The sequence below is a fragment of the Wasmannia auropunctata genome, unplaced genomic scaffold, assembly GCF_000956235.1.
Source record: "Wasmannia auropunctata unplaced genomic scaffold, wasmannia.A_1.0 LD336023.1, whole genome shotgun sequence".
In the NCBI taxonomy this organism is placed as follows: domain Eukaryota; kingdom Metazoa; phylum Arthropoda; class Insecta; order Hymenoptera; family Formicidae; genus Wasmannia; species Wasmannia auropunctata.
In genome coordinates, this window is record NW_012026867.1 from 165,743 (window position 1) to 181,288 (window position 15,546).

At 48.3% G+C, this 15,546-nt stretch overlaps 1 protein-coding gene across 2 annotated transcripts in view; it reads right to left on the reverse strand.

Annotated features, from left to right (window-relative positions):
- LOC105452952 overlaps positions 1 to 15,546 on the reverse strand; it is an 81,093-nt gene that overhangs the window by 58,085 nt on the left and 7,462 nt on the right. Inside the window, exon 1 of one of the 2 annotated variants that reach the window (XM_011694515.1) lies at positions 5,521 to 8,424. The exons of the other annotated variant lie outside the window; for it this stretch is intronic. The gene's annotated coding sequence lies outside the window, so the exon portion shown is untranslated. Of the gene's footprint in view, positions 1 to 5,520; positions 8,425 to 15,546 lie in introns of those variants that run through there. 2 annotated transcript variants of the gene reach the window in all.

Genomic DNA, 15,546 nt, shown 5'->3' on the forward strand with positions numbered 1-15,546 from the left:
ATATAATACCTAAAGTAGATATAATTATAGCAAGTACATGTACGTGTAATTAAGTTAGTAAACAAGTATTTCGTAAGTTTCACGTTTGAACTCTCGCGTATGCAATTATAACTTATCTTGACGTCGAGATCGGATTCGGGCATCGCGCCGTTGACGAGTAAAGGAGTACGTCGCGAAATGATATATTGCTTCCTGAAATAACAAGACATCAAAAGCGTTGAACAGATTCGCCAATGCGTTTTCACTTATGGAATAGAACATCGAAAATGAAACTTCTCAGGACAAATCGCTAAACACGCCAGAGGTATACGATCAACTTTATACGACATATTTTTGTTGATTTAATCTAAATAAAAAAAACAAAGAAAAAAGTCCAAGGGGGATGATACGAGATCCGGTTATCAAATCAAAGACAGCTTTTCGAGAGTGCCTGTGGAATATGGATCGTACACAGTTTGTCATTTCTAATGACGCGGTCTAAAAACGAGACTCCGTTCATGCGAGACTCACGTTCAGCCAACGTGATTCATCCACTGGGCGATCATTCAGGGTGAGGCGTGCAAATTCGCCGCATGCCTCGCGGTCGGACGCACGCTTGTCGGCTTAAAACGTTAAGGCGGATAAGCAGCCGCGACGAAAACGCGACGGGATGGATTTCGCGCGAGACGGAGAGACGGACACAGCGCCGTCGGACTGTCACGCGCGGCACGCGGCATGACTAATTAATCCGGAGCCCTACAAAGGGCTATTTCGGTCGATCGGCCGGTGATCGACTTAGCGACGCTCGCAATTATCGCGGCCGCGACGAATCCCGCCGTCGCGAATCAGCCGAGAAAAGCCGGCCGGCGTGATTTCGATCGCGCGTCTCTCCGCCGCCGCGCAGCGGCCGCGGCCGCAGCCGGTCGTTCCACCTCGCAGGTAAATTTATCTCGTTAATTGCGTCGCGATCGACCAATCGACGGGCCCGCGCCGCGCCATTGGTCCGCGGCGTGTGCCGGTAACGGTAGGTGAACGGTACCGTAAGGCCGATCCGGCCGGTTCCATATCGACGATATCGATAATCGGCTTTTCGACGACGCGCGGTTTCGTCAAGAGGCGAGCGAGCTCGTTGCGCGCCGCGCTCTCGTAACTTTCTCTCGCCCGCCGCGAGGAGTATCGACCGAATCTGCGCGAACTGCTTGCGATTTCCCACGGTACCCAGATTGGAAGGATGTCAATATTGATGGTAGAGAATGTGAACGGTGGATTTACATTCATTCCTCGCTTATCGCAATCAAGACCGATTGCCTCGTTTCCCGGTTGACGTAACAGTTTAACAGGGAAAAAAATATCGGCAACAATCGTATGCTGCGAAATGCTGCAAAACTTGACAAGATTATATCAATCTGGCGAATGGGAGATAATAAAGTTTTCAAGAATCGCGAGAATCTCATAGATACGTTACGCTAAAAATCGCCGGCTGTGATATCGCATGACAGAAGACCGTTTCCTCGATAATGCGTACATCTTCGAGCGGTGCAGCAGGGAAGAGAGAGAGAGAGAGAGAGAGAGAGAGAGAGAGAGAGAGAGATCAAACTCGAGTGTGATCTCGTCTCCGCGAAACTCGTGAGGAATATTATCGGGCAAGCCGTTATCGAGCGCACACACATTCCGCAGATAAAAGACAACCATTCTCCGCCTCTCCTTCTGCGTCCTGACAGGACGCGGCGCCCGCGTGGGCGTCGCGAAAGAATACAGGTGCGACTGTCTCGATAGAGGATGTCTCTATTGAAAAGCACCGTTCGTTTAAACTCCGCGTAGGATCGTCATTTCTCTGGATGGGAACAACGGAGGAGGCGCGCGCACGACGTGGGCTTGACGTACATCTCCATCGAGGCGCGTTTGTCATCGCGTCCGTAGAGATCGATGTTTCTCGCGAGCGACGGCGACGGTTGAAAGAATTAAACGACTAGCGGAATAATGGCCGCGCGTGAGCGACAATAACGAGAATCCCCCATTCGATTACTTAGCGGACAACTCTTGGCGCCGTCTAGCCGCGCATAAATTTCGTGCGTGCGAACGCCGCGACGGTACGGTTTCACCGAATCTATCCTCTCTCTCCTCGCGAAGATCGCGCTTCGCAGCCATGCACGAGCAGTCGCGAACAGTGCGGCTGAAAATAGTCGTTATTTGTACGACGACAGTCAGAAAGAGAGAGAGAGAGAGAAAGAAAGAAAGAGAGAGAGAGGGGGGGGACCTTTTTTTCATTCCACGCTGTATCGCCCTTAGCCACCCTTAGATCCGCCCCACGGCGGATCTGCTACGTTTCAAATGTCCCGACAGTATCTCCGGCCTATAAACACGAACGGAAATATACTCCACTCTCCCCGCGGCGGTTGCCCATTCGAGGCAGCGCGTAGTGGTTAGTTTCATTCACAGCTAATCCCCACCCCCGCGTGCCGCGGGATCCCCGCGCGTTTTAATACGCGTGCATGTTTTCGGACGTGCGGACGGACGTGGCTAAACAAACTGTACTGTACTGTACTTGGGTCCCTCATTCCGAAGTCCGATTGGCGCGACGGTGAAATTTTATGCTTTTACGATGAAACTGAAGGAAAAGCATAATTAATTTCGTCGGGACGAAAAATCGTCGAGGAATCCGCGCTGTCATTGTGTGTCACTTAACGAAGGCTATCGAGGATAACGCCCCCCAATCGGCGCTCTGACTTGCAACGATAAAATTCTTGTTAAAAAAAAAGAAGAAAAAACGCGACGTGTACTCGAGTCGTCGATTATAAGGCGATCAAGTGGGGATTGCGAATCGCGTTGATTGCCTCGGATGACTTTGTTATCGCGCCAGAATTATATTTATACACATTTCTCACGTATCGGGACGTCTCTTCGCTACAAAGAATTTCGTTCGAGCTACAATACAATATCGCGCAATTCCAGCGAGATATTTCGAGAACTTCCACGAATGCAACGTGTATATATTTCTGTCGAGTAGTTAGATAAAACTAAGCTTGAGATATCCAGTTCCGCATTTTTTTTTCGAACTTGAATGCGATCTTCTGATATTAGTCTTTTACACGGAAAGAACGATTTTATCGGATAGAGATCTGAAAATAATTTTGTTGAAAATTCAAATTGGTTGCTAGAATGTTTTACAGCAATGCTCGTCATTTTTGAGCTTCCAATAAGATTATTTTAATGGTCCAACAAAATCACTTTTAGATCTGTTTATCCAGCAAAAATTTTAAATCTTCCTGCAATCGCCGATTCCTTCCGTGTATCGCGATGACTGATGAGTCTTCCGCGTTCAGACAATCGTAATAGCGATTAACGGGACATGAAAGTGAATCTTCTTGTAAGGTAAAAAGCTCAGCAATTTACTCGCTTTTGCTCATTTCAACGAATCGTTCATGTACCTACACGCGCATCTACTTTATACGAGGGGGTAAGACCGGTTTAGAAGTGAGACGAGCGACGTGTCACTGTGCAGCTCGCGCGAGCGGATAGAAAAAATCCCTGAAAGCCACTATTGACACGTGGTAACATGTTGCGCGGAAAATGCGTCGTTCATCGTGATTCTTCGCCGGATAATGCTCACCAGAGTCGACGTCTAAACGCGCGCGCGCGCGCGCGCATGTCGGATGTGCACTTCATTGCACACTCCGTGCAGCAGCTCGTCGTTCGCCCGCGTCTCTCGCGGGCATCGTGCAGTTGTATGTACATATACGCATGTAGAAGGGAACTAATCTCGAGGCGCATGCAACACGTGCACGCGCGGACACACAGGCGGACCGCCGCGCGCCGCGCCGCACGCCCCGCGTCGTCGCGCGCAAAACCGATAGTAAAATGCGACTTAATAGATGGCCGTCATTTGCGTCACGGACAGCGGCGATTAATAAAACCGATCTCGCGGTGAGTGGCTGATACGACGCTTTATTAGGGATAAAAGGATTCGACATGGTACAGCTGCGCGCGCTTTTGATCCTTCCGTATTGAGAGACCGTAATCGCTTGACGACGACGACGGAAAATGTGAGCGAGCGTGCACGAAGCCGTCACGCGTGGTAAAGCTCGTTGACTATATTTCGCGAGAGAGGACGTAAGAATGTTACCTCGGGGTAGGCGATTTTACTTCACTCCGTGAGATCGACGCGGGTGCAGGTGGGAGGAGGGACCCGCCGAGCGCTCAGAGCGTTAATAAATCGACGGTCGCGCGCCGTGCAATCAAAATCCGCCGCGATCGGCCTCTGCAATCTGCGCGTACGCGTACGTGAAATCGAGAAGAAAGGAAAGGAGGGAGGAAAGGAGAGGGGGGATGGGGGTGGGGGACCGGGAAGCTGCCGAAATTACAGCCATTATCGCGATAGAGGTGAGAACCGACCGATGTTTGCTTAACCCGATCGGAAATCGACGAGAGGTCGAGCACGATCTCCTCCCCCGATTCCGCGTACCGATTCTGAGCGGCGGGAGAGGAATAAGGAGCCTAACAACGAGAGAGAGCCGTTGTTGTTCACCCCGAAAGATGGGCGGACTGCGCCGTTTAACCCACGATTTAACGGGGCGTATCCCGCGAAACGGTGCAACCACGATTTACGATCTCATGTTCCACGGCTCGTACCGTCTATACAGGGTGATTTCACTCAATCGCATTCGCTTTTAGGTGAATACTACAAATAATTGAAGAGGCTAGAGTTTAAAAAAAAAAGACGATTAATTCGATACCATAATGAATAAGTAGTATCCACTGTTGGAAGATTATTATAGCAATTTATTATTGAACAGAAATGTACAGTTGTTTGTATACACCTCGTATATCGCTCCCTTTCTCTCTTCCTCCCTGTATTTTTAGCGACTTTCCCTCTCAATCTCTCTTGCTTCTTTCAATCTCGCTCGACGCGTATTTATTTATTTCTCGCAGTGGTATTACAAGATAATCATCGTCGAAATGTGGCATGGCAACGCGCACGCGTTAAGGTTGAATGTCTCAAATTTGTTTGCGTTGCACGCGGCCGGTGACGTCGAGATAAAGCCTCTCTCGCATGTATGCACGCGTCCGCAAGGATATCGCCGATATCGCGTTTCCCGTTTTTTCCTCCCCTTTTTTCTTCCTTATCTATACTCAAGACTAGTTAGCTCGGAGCCTCGTGTTCCAGCTCGTGTATATACTTGATTATGTTAATTTCGACACGCGGCGTGAAAAATTAACGGCGCGACTCGGTGTGGCGGTCAATCAATAAATTATCCTGTCAACGATTTCGCACAAACCCGAGCGATTGAATAATTATCCGCGAAATACTTTCATTCTCGGCTGTGAGAATGAATCCAGATCGCGATCGCTTACTTCGCTCTTAATTTATACAATAATTAAGAGAAGTATATTACAGCCTCTTGAGTTCATATGTCGGATATATGTCACGTTTGAGAATATTCGAGATTAAATATTATGCAAACATTTTTGTTGTACGACGCGACAATTTACGTCGTACTTGATTACTTATGCGTAATTTCTTAAAGAAAAAGGAGCACTCACCAGAACGAAGCTTTTAACGTATACGGATTCCTGCGTGGCTGCACAACTCAAAGTCTGCAAAGATCGAAGTATTCAGATTCTGTCGCAGCAACACCACGAACGTCAAGTTTTCCTCAATGTCTAACAGAACCCTTATGGGGACTTCACGGAAACTTTTCAGAACGCTTGGTCGAAGATCTTGAAACGGAGATTCCCTCGGGAGATCCCTTGGTCGGACCGTGGTGATCGAGGGTATTTGCGAGCAGTTCGTGTGTGAAGTGAAAAAAAAAACGCGAGTCGTCGCGCGAGTTACTCGACGTGTACACTCCTCGAGATATTATTGTCGACGGGTTTGCCTTCGAGATCTAAGCAAATGGATTCTCCAACCGTATGGAGCTCGAATAACGGTACCGGACGTTTTCGCGCGTTCGCTCGGAGAAATGTCACTCGATCCTCTTCCACTTTGTCGTCGCGACACCAGACAAACTAATCGAGAAATTCGTTCGCCTTGAACCTCCCCCGATGACTTTCGCCGTTCTCAAACCTCGCCACGACCTCCATTCACTCTTGACGTAAGTCTAAAATGCTCTTTCTCTCTCACGTTGCATCGACGCGGTTATCCCTCGTCGGAACGCATAATTATCGGCCGTGGCCGTTTTCTGCGGAGAGAGCTTCCGAGAAAATCACAGATGGGCCGTCCACGAACTTCCCTGAATCGCATGGATCACGAAAGATCCGGTGGCGGGCCCCCTCCCTCTGGACGAATTTCAAAGGCGAGGCGCGACGGGGTCCTCTCGCATGGCACACTTATAACACACGCGAGAAACGCGTGGTGTGACGTTACGCAAATACAGGCGACACATACGACGCGGACACGTTTGATCGTAAATAGACACGTTGACACCAACCGGGCACCGACCGACGGACTCCGAAGATCCGCGCCGAAGTCACGAAGCACGCACTTCGTTTTCTCACCGCGGTAACGAGAGGCGGGAAGAAGATCGTAGGTGAAGGAAGCGGCGCAGCCGGCGTGTTATCTCGTATAGTGTAAACGCTCTTCTCGCTGGTTCTTGCCTCTAGTTTCCGTTCGTTCGGCGAGAGAAATGCGAGATGCATAATTTACGTGCATTACGTGAGATATATGATGGTCTCGATCGAGAGAAGAAGGAGGACTATACGTTGCTTCCTTTCGATCATGCCTCGGCGCCGATGGCCTCCGGCTCCAGTAACGCCAAACGGGGGTGCCGAGGGAGTGTCGTCCTCTCCCGTAATTATATTCTCCTCTTCTCGCCGCGGGAGTGACAAATCGTCGCGCTCGCGCTGCCGCTACGCGTTCCACGCGCTATATCTTGACGCTCTCGGCAATAAAATAGCGATTGCCGATCGCACGATGACGTTACATTGACGCCCGGCGTGTCGTCGGCACGACATAGCGCCGAAAGGCGATCGATGATATTAGATTACTTGTCGTTGCCGATCGTCGGGGAAGTCGCGTTGAAAAATATTTCCCGCGATATTTCCGCGCCGCGATATTTCTTCCGCGAAACCAGTCGGTCGTGAACTCGTCGGGAGAAATCGTCGTCGTTTCGGAGATAGGACAGGATTTTCTCGATCGCGCGCGATCGACTCGGCGCAATTGCCGATAATAGACACGTGTCTCGCGGCGTTCCCCGGTTTTTTTCCCCCTTTTTCCCCGCCGGCGTAACGGAGAGAAAGAGAAAGAGAGAGATCTCGCTGGCGCCGCTGCACGGCGTTCTATTCACTTCCTCCCGCGAGAAAACCACCTCTGGTCGGTCCGGCGCGCAACAACCGTCTCTCGGTGCCCGTTTACGTAACCATGCCAAAGAGCGCAGCGTTAATCGCGTCTCCCTCGCGATGTCGCGATTCGGTGCGTAGCAGCAACAGTGTGCAGCGTTATCGCGTTAACACACGGGAAACGACTCCGCCGTCGCACCGTCTCAGCACTGTTCCGAGACACCGAGTCTCTCTTCTCGCGATCGAGGCGCGATCAAACTGGTACCGCGAACGATCGCGACATACGGAGCTCGATAATTGCGACACGTGTCACTTCACAGATTCTACGAACGTTGTCCGCCGCCAGAGAATCAGACTTGGAGAATTCACTATCCCTTCGATTATTCCTGACACTTCTATACTCGATCGCGATCACTTTCACGCAACTCCTTTTTTTTTTGTTGCTTCCGCTCGTTCGGCGGAAAATCACTGCTGCCTTCTTCAGAGTGACGAGTCGTCGGCACGGACTAGCGGACTCCGGAATTCAACACGTCGTGAAATCGGAACCGATACACGGCTGTAATCCGTCCCCAATGTCAAGAGACGCGAGCGGCGACACTCGGGCGGAAATCAGGAGTAGCACTGACTCGCTCCGGCCGAGGCGACGCGGCGATAGGCAAGGTCCTCCCGCTGCGTGCCGCACGCAGCGGCGACTTCCCGGGGGATGCGAGTCGTCGGCAGGGTGAAAGGTGTTACTTTGGCAGATGATCCTCTCACTGACGCATCTGACGCGTCTTTATGCTAGGCGCGCGACGGACAAACTCCCTTAATTGCGAAACGAAACAAGAAAGCGGCGAAATACCCAGCGCAAATACGCTCTGCGATCAACTTCGTCGTGAGAATCACGACACGTCCCGTAGCGATGCGGCAGCGAACCGACGTCGCGCGACGTTCGTCGTCTCGATCGAGCTTGTTAATCGTCTCTCGACGTGGCGATGCCTCCCAGGCCCGCGGCTACTACGCCTGCAACGTTCGGCGATGCGTCTCGCCTGCTGCTCCGCTCGGAGTGAGCCGCCGCGGCGCTTGCCGCTCGTCCCCGCGCGTGCTGGGGTGGCAATTCGGCGATCGACGATGTGTACTCCTGTGATCGTGACCAGGTCGACGGGGCGACGCATGGCCATACGGCGAAGACACCGTATGGAGAACACCGGCGGATGACCGTTCGTTGACTGGCGGCGCGGCGCGAGCGTGAGGCGTGAGCGAGCGTGCGTTGTGGCTTGCGCGCCTTGCGAGTGCGATGTGCGCTGGCTGGCTGGCCGCGCGCGCTGTATGTCCGTGCTCTTTCTCGCCGGCTCGCCGCGGCGCGACACGGAGCGCATCGGCATCAGTCGGCTCCTCTCACAAACCGCCGGCACCACCACCAGACAGAACCCCAAAGCCCGGCACGTCGCGCGCTCCCACTCTCCCCGCGCCACGGACACCGTCCTTCCCCACCATCGCGTCGGGATGCCGGCATCCCCGGTGCCGACGACGGGATCCCACCGGCACGCGAATAACAAGCGAGTTTTTTCGCTCGGTTTCTGCGACCCGCGTCTACCCTCTCGAGCCAGCGATCTCGCGCGAAAGTCCGATGCAATGTTAATGATCCGTAAATTTTTGAATAGCGTGAATTTACTGTATATAATTCAGAGAGAACAACACATTATTAATAATTTATATAATTATTATAAGTTTAAACGACAATAACTCTATAACCGAGTTTGCTAAGCGACGTCGCAAATTTTAAGAAATTTCTACGCAATGTTTGTTATGTAATGTGAATTTCTAGGTGATTTGCAAGTCAAGTTCACACTTTGTTGTCATGGAACGATATGTATATATTAATAACGTTGAATATTTATTTGCTCTTATCTGCGCTATGATTACAAATACTTTCAAACAAGCAGTGATCTGAGTAAATTTTATCGCTCGCGCATCTATGCAAAGTAGGTATCGCTTATCGATGAACAGAATTGGAACGATAAGTTTTTGTAAAATCATGTTGTTCTATCTCTCTATCTTGTCTGAAGTGACAGGCATTTATGCAAATAACATACAGTTAGTGTAAAATGTAAAACACATGTGTTTTTTATCGATGTATAATACTTTCCGGAGCATATCTGAACCTTCACTGCGGCGATCGTGTCGTCATTACTTCTGCCGGATACATCGAAAGCGCTTGTTATAGAAAGCGTGACGCGATTTCTCCCCAAAATTACACGATGTTAAAAAAAAAAAAAATATAGCGAGATCCCAAACACACAGAGGGAGGTTTGTTTTTGCACGGATCTGACGCGTTTCTTTTAAACACCGACTGGATCCTCGTACCGGGCCACCGAATTAACTTCGCACATCGATTATCCGCGATAACATCGACGCGCTCGCAGGTACATCGCGCTCGCGCACCTTCGAATCCGCCGTTTATCGCGTCGATAACATTTCGGCACACTCAAACTAACGTGACACACTCCCATACGCGGTTTCACGGTCTTCGTGGTCTCCCTGAGCACGAAATCAGGTTCGACGCGCTTCGACCGAGGCGGCCGGGATGCACCTGTGGTGTACACGATGCCACAGCACCCAGGGCACCGCGCGCAAAACGCTGCCCCACTCTCTCGGCGTGGTGGTGAACGACGTCAGCGTCAGACCAATCTCCGGCCACGCGAACTGTCTTAAACTACTTATTTCTTCACGAGATCCGCTTTATCTCGATCCTGAAACCGAGATCTCTCGCTCGCTCTCTCGCTCGCTCGCGCTCGCGCTCCGCTAAAAATACCGCGAATGATTGCTACGTAGAGACACGCAAATTACCGGTCTGCGCTTAATTGCGGCGAAATTACGCGAGATTTAATTTTCGTTAAACCCGACTCGCGCGTTTAGTCCGCGTCTCTCGAATGCTGATACTCACTCACCGCTCACTCTATTGAGAGGTCTACCTACTTGTTGCAACGTGAACGCGCCAGTTGATGACTGCGGTCAAGGGATATTGTCAGGTAATTGTGCTCCGTCAATTTGTCTTTACTTTACGAGTGAAGCATATACAGTATTTCATATTGACAATGAAAACGTTAAGATTGGCAAAATCGGCAAGTGGAGCCTTGTAACGCGCAAAGGTCGAGAATATTAAAGTGAATTGGTTATTGCTCGCTCTCGCTTATCTCCTCTCTGAAACTGCCGTGAGAGATTGGCGTAATCTTCGCTGGCGCATCTATAAAATTATCACCGTCGCTCTCCGGCGCGTTAGACCCTCGTTGAAAGCCGAAGGTGTATATTCGCGTCCTACGAACTGATTTACGCGCATTTACTTCGGGAATTATGACGGTCCTTAGCGCGCGCGGATAAAAAGTTACGCACGAGCGATGTTAAGCGGTCTCGAAAACGTTGTCGAGGCACCGCTAAGTATCCGCGCGAATTTAAGGCCGCGACGCGGTGCGAGAAGCGGACATAACGAAATGAGTCGTAAAATATGACACTGCCCGAAGCGCTTCCTTCCTACACACGTGTGCGCGCGCGTGATCGATCTTGCCCGGTATTACGGGGGACCTTATCTCATCTTTTGGAACTCGTTTAAGACCCGTTTCGGCACCTCAGTTCTCCCGATTGCGTCCGCTTCAATTACCGACGCTCTTGTTCCAAGAACGGCCACGTCCACCGCGGAATTTACGGGTCCTGCTAATTTTACTCCTGCGCTTTTGCCTCCAAACGGAGCCCGTTCGCAAATGCGTTCTTACGCAATGTGCAACAACATGAACGTCACATTTCGAAAACGTCATATCTGCATTGTAGAAAATATAGAGGGACGATAACTTATTGTTTGGAAAAAGAAAACTGCAGTGTAACGATTTAAGAAATGAGAAAAGAATATGAGCTTCTCCCCTTTGACCCTTGAGCGAAACTTATCCAAATGCGATAAGATGTTGCGCTACAGCTTTCGATTTAACACGCAGGTATCTCCGCCAACAACCGGAGGGATCTATTCCCCTACATCGTGCGAAAGAGTGTGGCTCGAAGATCGAAGGCGAGGCTAGCCGCGATTCGTGACTTTCGCGTGTTAATTTGGCAGGGTTTTGCGTGCCGCCTGTATACTTAGCCGCGTAGATAGGCATGCACTTAACACCTGTGAGTCCGCGCGACTCGGTATAAGTATACGCTGGGCCGGTCGGCCGCTCACGAACGGCGTAGTAGACGCGGATATCTCGTGCGAGAGAGAGGCGTGTATACATTCATCCCGGCGGAAAACGACGCGGCGCGGCGCACCGACTCCGCGCCCCGGGTTCGACGGGGTGTTAAGTTCACGAGCCGCGTTAAAGCACCGGATGTTTCGCGATGCGTGCACGACCTAGCTCGTCATGCCGCTGGTAACCAGCGAGCAGTTGCGAGCGTTAACGCGCACGTGTTGACGTAAAAGCTAAGCGAAATACGCGAATCGAACCTCCCAAGGAAACGCGCGATTCTTGAGAGGACGTTGACCGGAATCGATTTGATCTTAATTTTCGACATCGCCCGCATACACTGGAACACTTTTATTTTGCAAAGTTTCTATTGATTGTTCGGTTAAGTTGTAATTTGATAATGTAAGGAATTATTATTGTTAGGGTACAGCGGGGTAATTTGAATAGTGAGATAATTTGAATAAGTAAGCATTTGCAAGAATTTCGAAAAAATAAGAGATCTTAAAATACATTTCATTAGATCAATGTCTAATCTAATCAAATGTATCTTAAAATCTCTTATTTTTTCGAAATTCTTGCAAATGCTTACTGTTATCCAAATTACCTCACTATTCAAATTACCCCTACATGTTAGTACCAAATAGTTACAAAATAATTTACGCGTCAAATTACAGAAATAGAAAATAAGATAAAATTATTATTTACAATAATTCCAATAAGGTTGCTGATTGTTAACTTTTAGCTATTTAAAAATTAAAAATATTTCGAGCACCAATATCTAGCCTCGGCTCTTTGCCCTTCAAACTGATTATTATTATAGGATAAATAAATATATATATTGACATTTTCGGTCATCGAGCGGGATCTTCAGTCATATGTCTATGATTGTTTACTTAATAAACCTATGTATGTAAATATAATATTGAGAATATAATAAAAGAATTTGTAGTCATCATTGATAGTATTGATACATGCAGCAACGAGTCTAAAAAAAAACAACTTTGTGAAGCTCAACCCTTGCACATTGATATGCACTGCAATCGCGTTCCGACCGTTGAATATTGACGAAAACACGTGACTATGCGTAGAAATTTTCGTTTCTCGATCTCTACCGTTGTCCACGAAAGTGTTGAACCATGAATATTCACGAAACGCACCGTGATGGCCGCATATAACATTCGTGCACCACGTACGAAGAGCGAATCATCGTGCCGATGTTCATGCGCCGTGTTGTCTCTGGACTCGAGATATTTGTTGTTCACGACACTATCCGCGTATAGATATCTTATTTATTTTCAATATTTTTTTCGAGATATTAAATAAGGTACTAAAGTAGAAATAACGATGCTCTATTCTCTGTCCAAGGCACGAGCAATTGCGAGAACGATAACGCGAAATCTCGTTCCCTCCTTCTGTATAGCGATAAAATCCGATAACGACCTATACCTACTGATAAACTATCTGAGAGATCGTGAGGATTGCGGGATGGATAAAAATCTACGTAAACAAATCCACACGTACGTGCTAATGAAATAATCGGCCGCCGCGTGTTATGTACGCCACATTATTTACAATAATTGTTAAATGTATATATATCTCTCTCTCTTTCAGTAAATGCACTCGCGAAGCTTGGTTTCGATAAGTGTCGGTGCCATATTTAGAACGCGAGGAATTTCGCCGGCGATAAAATTCCCTCTCTTTTCCTTTATCGGATTGCATAAACAGGGTGATTGATCGATTGTTTCGAGGCCTGCGCTCGCGGTAATTCTCACCGATAAAAAACAACGACTGTTCTCCGCGCTCATAGGCGGATAAAGATATACGCTCGTGTATGTACATATCGTTCTAAGAGACGACTTCATTAATTACTGCCGATCGAACTAGGAATTAGAATGCGCCGTTTGTTGCATATTAATGCGTGAGCTATCCATGTGCGGCGTGGCGGATGATTCTCTCTTACCTGCTCCTTATTCGCGCAAGGCGCAAATTAAAATCGGAGATGAACGTTTTGATATGCCAATGAAAGGTTACGCTTACAGCGTGAAATCTGATCGTTCGCGGCAGAACAGAAACACGCCGGTTGCATATTTCAGACGTCATAATTAAAGATTTTAACTGCCACGGCGGCTGAAATAACATCAGCCTTAGATACATGGTCTTTTTTCAAGGAGAAGATACTTTCTTGAAAATATGGCAAATATTGCCTTTTCTTGTTATAATAATTATTAATGATGTTATTAATTATTACTTTTAAAATCTTATTAGATTGTAGGTATATGTATATCGTACGAAAATCTTTCGAAAATTTGTATACATGAATAACGAATGAATTGGTTTGAAAAACACATCGATGTAGACCTTGGTATTGGTTCTTATCGTGTTTCGATTGCCACGCGATTGCATGGCCCTCCTATGCGGCGCCTGCCTATTTCAACTGCAATCTTGCGGTCGGTATTCTCCGCGGGACGCGAGGCAGCAACTTATTATTGCCTCTGGGTGCCGAGCGATTTCCTCGGCCTTCCGACAGACCCGATGGAGGCGATGATGAGAGCATCGGGGCTAATTCGCGAAACGGTGTCGGATGCATCATAGAGCTCTCTCTCCTTCTCTCTTCCTCTCGCTCGATCTCCGAGAAAGAGTCACGCCCTCCTCGTTACCCCGGAGGGGCTGCCGCCTCCCCTTCCTCTATCTCCTCCCGGCGATAATATCTCGGCAAATACCGACCCGGGGAACCCTTTAGCATCGGCCAGGCTGCCGCCTGTGCGCGTAATGCCCTAAAATTAAACAGCCCACGGCGCCGAGGGCGACCTGCTCGTCACCCATCACCATACCCGGTTCTCCTTGCCGTGCTGACTGGTCTCCGTACAATAAATAAAGATAATTTGAATGTTTTCCTTTTTTCTCTATGAAAGAAAGTACCGCGTAAACGATCATAAATCTTTCCGATTTAATTAGAATGAGAGTCAAGAATGTCGCTGCGACTTCACCTAAATTCAACTAAATTTTTCCCTTTTTTATAATTAAATGAAAATTTTCTGCTTATATACTATTGATATAAAGTTATTGCAAGATTTCTCAACGCGAAACATCTCATGTCTGCAACTTTCCTGATATTTTTCTAGAGTTTCTCTTTCAATGAAACATTCGTAGTGTGATCCCTTATTTTTTTCATCTCCGGGCCATCGAAAAGATAGAAGCCAAGGGAGCCGCGTTAATAACGTCGAGTGCATTCGCAGACGGCGGACCTCAGCTGCGGTGTATCGCGAGCGGGCGAGGACGGAATTCAGCTGGCGGTTTGCGTGACGATGTGCGTGACGATGTCCGTGGCGCCGGCGTTACAGAAAGGACGCCGCAAATTTAGTGGCGGCGATAAACAACTATCGTCGCCAGCATGAATTCGCTTAGTTTCGAGGGTTCTGACACATCCACGATCTACCATCGCGTATGCAGATTGATCCTTCGCATCCCGGACGATGCACTCAATTCGCAATGCGACCGTTGCAATCATCCTGCTCGAGTATGCGAGACATGTACTTGAAAACTTAATTTGTTAATTTATTGGAGAGATACTTCTCTCATTAATCTTGTAGGAAGGTTGAGAAAAAAAGACAACTCGTGCGATATTGATTGTGTATATTTCGAGTGCGCACGGAACCTAAGACCGACTGCCTGTTTCCTGCTTTTGTTTTTCGGCTGTCGGGTCGATCACTTCCTTTCGGCGTGATTGTAACGTGTACCTGTTTACGTGTACATTATAGTATCCTATCTATCATTCTTCCATCACGTGCCTGTCTTATTATATTTGTTACTACAATCTTAAATCTATTTTTAATTAGAAAAATATATTAAAATTTAGAATTTATTCATTCATAGCCGTAACATACAAAATGCCGCAAGAGCCTTTGATCTTGAGGCAAGATCAAGTGTGATCTGCGTATCCAGTAAAAAAAAAATGAATCTCACGATCGATTGTTCATGTTAGAGTGCTAAACGAACACGATGGGAATTAGCGACCCTAAACCCTAAGCTTTTCGGCAATAATACGGTAGAAAATAGGGTAGGCTCCACTAAACGCCCATCTATTAATGGCCCGTCAGCGGAG